Raw genomic sequence first — 5,702 nt, forward strand, 5'->3', positions numbered from 1 at the left:
ATTTATCAGCCCCCAAGTATCCCCAATCCGGGCACCGCCTAATCCGATAGGGAGTAGAGCCAGGCGGCCAACAACTAATTATAAAAATGAATCTTAATTTTAGTTCCATTTGAATATTTGCTAGTGAATCTGCAAATACCTACCTAGTCTCAGAAATGGAAGTGAAATCAATTTTGAGTGAAGAAGGGAAACAGTTGCTTGTGTTGAATAATTTTAAGTTTTGTGTGGCAAGGACGATGAAATTCGGTGGGGTTGTGTCAACAAAAAATCAAACTGCCTTGCAAAAGTGTAAACCTTCGGTTCCGAACCAACGAATGTGATCAGCAGTGATCTTATTCATAATCACCCGGAAGAACTAAATATAGAGAGGTAAGCACTGATTAATGGCGTCAAAAGAACAACTGTAGACAATTTAACACACAAACCTGCAAAACTATTGCGTCAAGAATTGCGACAATAGTTATTTGTATAGCAAGGCTGCGAAATCCTACTTTGACGAACCGAGAGAAAAATTGTCGTCAAGGCCGCTTTGCGGCCGAGACAAGACAATCTCGAGGTCGTCAAAGGATTTCGTAGCCAAGGTGTACACAACATTTTGTGTGCAACCCGAAAATTTGTAATTATAAAATGAACAAGTAAAATTTCCTTCACTGTCAATAAAAATAAAGTCGGCCTACATGTCGCCATGTCGCTATGGAAACGACATAAATAAAACAATTCATTTTGAGAAAAATTGGAAAAATGTCGCAAGAAAATTACGTTTTTGTTCCGTCTACTTCCCCGGTGTTAAAAAATATTGCAGATTGTGCAGTGTCCAATTTAATACCAGAAAAGTCCAAACGGTGTAATAAAAATAATGTGCAAACGGTGTCGGAGAATGTTGTTTTGGCTTATTTAATGGAAAAATCAAAAACTGTGAAAAGTTCAACTTTATGGAGCACATATTCAATGTTGAAGCCACGCTGAACATACGGGACGGCATTGGTGTTCGAAGTTTCTGAAATTGGTACCTTTTTTAAAAAAAGTCAGTTGGTTATCAGGCAAAAAAGTCTAAGGTATTGACACGAGACCAGATCAATTTGCTGTATAATCTGCCCTTTTTTAGGTCATTTTAATTATGGTATATATCAGGAGCCATGCGAAGAGACGAACTAACCAAAATGTCTATCGATGACATCAAGGATGAACATTCTGTAGGTATTAATAGTTGCCGTTCCTGACACAAAAACTGGCATAAAACGAACTTTTACTGTCACCAATCCAGAATTTGTAAGATTGTACCGCAAATATGCAGCTCTTGTTCCGTGTACTCATCCAGAGTTAAACAAATATTATAAAGTGTGCAGTGTCGATTTTAAAACCTGAAAAATCGAAACAGCAATATAAAAAATGTCACAGTGACTTTGAGACTGATGTAACAAGAAGAATGTGAAAACCGTGTCGGATAATGTTGCATTGGCTTACCTATTTACTGGAATTTATTTATTGTGACAGGTAAATGTTAAATTCTCTTATGGTAAGTTGTATCATCTGCTCCCTTTTAGGTTATTTTAATCGTGGAAATATCAGATGCCGTGCGAAGAGACAAATAAACCAAAATGTCTGTTGATGTCATTCAGGATTCAATCTGTGTTCAATCAGGATATGTTACTAGTTACAGAGCTAGTTACTAGATATTTCCCTTTTTGACCGGTGTAAAATTAACCCAACTCATACGTGTCTGTTCTAGATTGATAATGGGAATCTTTTTTACCGACTCGTCATTCTTGAGGCGACCACTCCATTTGAAATTGGCGGAAACTTCAAACCGGATGAAAATTCTGTACTAATAGCGGCTGTTCCTGACACAAAAACTGGCATAAATCAAACTTTAACTGTACCCAATCCAGATTTTGTAAGATCACACCGCATAGATATATTGTAATTGTGATAATAAATAAATATTGAAATGACTTTTACTTTTACGGCCGTCGTCAAGGCAACGGCTGCGAAATTCAATTTCGCGGCCTGCTCTAGGCACGCGAAGTGCTCATTTCGCGTACGGTTGCACACAAAATGGTTTTTTGGATCAGATTTTCACTTACGACGTGGACCGTTCCAAAAACTCAACTTGAAGCGAATAATTCTACAGGGTGGTCCCGATATAACCTGCCAAAAAAATTCTGGGTCATTAGAAGGATCTAACAAGTCCAAAAAACCCCTTTTCCTTAGGTCCAAAATCAAGGGGATAAATTAACCCCTATTCACACCCATTCGACGCTGCTGACCACAAAAATACGTATCTATTCAGGAATTAATTGTTGGTGTTTGTAAGGATGACTGTATCTAAGCAACATAGGTACCTGAATCGTTTATGACAAATCTCAAATCTGACAAACTAAATCAAATTAATGACATTTATTGAAAACGCTGTACACTGTGTGCGTTAATTCACCAGCTTATTTAGGTACAAAAGCTGATTTTGCAGACTGAGATGAATGAGTAATAAATAAAGTGATGTTCCTCAATGTGTAAATAAATGTAGAGGTAGTGTGTGCAAAATTGTGGAAGAACTGTGTAAAAAGAGTATCGTCTTAATTGTGGTTAAATAGCCAAAATAATGTATGTATTGAATAAATTTATTTACACTTTACATATTCGTACTTTCAACTCTAACTGAGAATATCTACTAACTAATGAAAGGTAAACTAGACTAGAAAAATTATTTTATAATAAATGTTCTGTGTGCCTTCCGTTGGCTTTTAAGCACATTTGAGTACTCCGGCACCAATTTTCATAAACAGAATTCAGCATTTCTGGGTTTTTACGAATCTGGTTCGTGGCGTCTGTTACGCGTTTCTGCAGTTGGCCTTTTGTATTTATTTTAACTTCGTATACCAAATCTTTCGTGTGTCCCCAAAAATTGAAATCCAGAGGGGTTAAATGGAGGATCGGGGACGCCATCGTATTGGAATCAGTCAGAACCAACCTCACATAAATGCAAATGTAGCTTCACAAAAGTACAACGGGACGGAAGGACTCCTTCAGAAAAACGTTCGCCGTATGGTCGCCTTGCCGGTCTTGAATTACCACGTGTTTCGCCATAGAGTAAATGCAAACCGGCGTATTCTTGTTTTGTGAATTTCACAACTTTTTGAAGGATTCGCAAATTTAAAATTAAACTTGACAGATGTCATAGGTGTTACAGGTACCGTTGCTAAAGAAATTGCAGCCAAGTAACCAGAATTACCTTTTTAAAACTGATTAACTCATTAGCGTACAGCAAATTTTGACTAAAGTTTCTGTTGGAGCGGCCGGTCCAATTTAGTTTATGACGCCGCTTCCAATATTCCTGTCGACAATCATCCCCGGTGCCGGTACGTTGGTGGTCTCTTTCACAATAGTGGGAAAGTCCCGCCATCTGGCTCATGCACATCTTTCAAAAGACCACCAGCGTACTACCCATGACGGAGAGGGGGTGCGAATTCACTTTTGTACATTTTCGTTAGTTTTAAGTTAGTTGATAAGCAAATGTAGAACCAGAAACACCAATACATCTTTGCATTAATCTGAAGCATCTATCCTCATTTTGAAATCACGGTCCACATTGTGCGAAACCCCTACGCGTAAAAAGAAAACCCTACCGGACACGCAATTGGCGTGTCATAGGTTCAAACTCCTGGGTGCGGAAACATCCGTCAAACTTCGTAGGAGGCAATTGAACCGAAACATTTTTTGGTCCTTCGAGCCGGATGTGTATCAAAAAGTAGTGCTTCAGTGCAATCAAAGTCCAGTGCAACAATCGAGCGCCCTCGCAGCGAACCAGGATCGTAATCGAGATTGCGACGAATCCATCTGCAGGCCCAGAGGTTCCCGAGGCAGCGACGACACCCCCCGTAGAGCAAAGGAAAGTGCAGGTCAGTGGCTTCCTTCTCATCCACATTTCTTATCACTCACCAACCTTCCAAATTGTGTGCATACCTCAAATTGCGGTTTGAAGTAAAAACCATCGTTTAGTCAGAACGAATTTAGTCATTAAGGCGGTTGGTTACATTACATAACGTTCGGACATAACTTTCAAAATGCCTGAGCTATCATTAGCTGCATTAATCAAATCCAGAGGGGCATTGAAGGCCCGCCTCACAAAGTTTGTTTCGATGGTCGACGAGCTCAACCAAGAAAATCCGAATTTTGATCAACTACAAGTGAGATTTGAGAAATTCAAAAACTTAGAGAGCGAATTTGATAACGTCCAAAAACAAATCGAATTTGAGGTCGATGAAGGAGATGCGTTAGATGAGCAAATCAACTACCGCGAAGAGTTCGAAAACAATTTTAGCGCAGCGGTGGCTCGCGTCAACACAATTCTCAACGCGGCGAAATCGGAAACGCCAAACGCGAACACTCGTCATTCAAATCAATCGGTTACCAATCCGAATTTCGTACCGGTAGCGCTTCCGACTATGAGTTTACCTTCTTTCAATGGAAGCTGGGAGCAGTGGCTCTCATTTTATCAGAGATTTGATTCGCTAATTCACAGCAACGCATCTTTGTCGCCGATACAGAAATTTCAGTATTTAAATTCGTGCGTCACAGGAGAAGCCAGTAGCGTGATCAAATCTTTAGGTATCACCACCGAAAATTATCCAATCGCGATTGCTTTGCTGAAAGAAAGGTATGACGATCAACGTTTGATCATAAAAAATCATATTCACGCGTTATTCGATTTACCCAACGTCACAAAAGATTCTCCCGCGTCTCTGAGGCAACTTATCGACAAGGTAGATTTGCACTTGAAAGTGTTAAACACGTTAGATGCGCCGACGGAAACATGGGATCTTCTAATAATCCATTTAATCGAATTAAAATTAGATGCATTTACCATGCGGGAATGGGAAACAACCAACAAAAAAACGATGCCAACGCTAAAGGACATGTACGCGTACCTCAAGGATCGCTGTCGCGTGTGGGAAGCGATCCAATTTCACAAAAACCCCGAAAAGAACCGTGACGTTCAATCCAAGTCAAATCCGCAACAGAAATCAAAAGCGCCGTTCACGAGATCTTCCTCCAACTTGGCTACGCAACAGCCCTCGTGCAAGTTGTGCAATCAAAACCATTTTATGTATCAATGCAAACAATTTTTAAATTTGTCCGTTTCGGCTCGGATCGCCGAAGTCAAAAGATTAAAATTATGTTTCAATTGCTTGAGGAGCACCTCACATTCCGCGTCCCAATGCAAGTCAGGAGTTTGTAAAATTTGTAATAAAATGCACAACTCATTGCTCCATTTGACGGAACCCGCAGCACCTGTGACAACGAACGCGGCTGAAGACACCCCGATCGTAGGTAACCATCACTGTCATAGTTACGAATCGCAGGTACTTTTATCAACAGCAGTCATTCTCGTACGAGACAACACCGGCCAATATCAATCGTGTCGCGCATTGATTGATGTTGGGTCTCAATCCAACTTCGTGACGGTCGAAACTTGCAAACGTTTAAGGGTCAATTCGAAAGAAACCAACATCCGCGTCATCGGAATTGGTAATGCTAACGGCAGCATTGTCAATAAAATCGCCAGTCTGCAAGTCAAATCATTTCACAATGCGTTCGGTGCTAACTTGAATTGTCTTGTAGTACCGATCATAACTCATTCAGTGCCGGCGGAATCGATAAATGCAAGTCTCCTCCAAATCCCAAATAACATCAAGCTAGCGGAT

The 5,702-nt window shown here is 40.2% G+C and overlaps 1 long non-coding RNA gene across 1 annotated transcript; it reads left to right on the forward strand.

Annotated features, from left to right (window-relative positions):
* Positions 1-452: 452 nt before the first annotated feature.
* LOC138127170 (uncharacterized) lies at positions 453-2,059 on the forward strand. Its single transcript, XR_011158134.1, has 3 exons — positions 453-1,055; positions 1,106-1,494; positions 1,545-2,059. It is a non-coding gene; the product is annotated as an uncharacterized lncRNA (long non-coding RNA).
* Positions 2,060-5,702: the final 3,643 nt, after the last annotated feature.

Source organism: Tenebrio molitor, chromosome 3, assembly GCF_963966145.1.
Source record: "Tenebrio molitor chromosome 3, icTenMoli1.1, whole genome shotgun sequence".
NCBI classification, from domain to species: domain Eukaryota; kingdom Metazoa; phylum Arthropoda; class Insecta; order Coleoptera; family Tenebrionidae; genus Tenebrio; species Tenebrio molitor.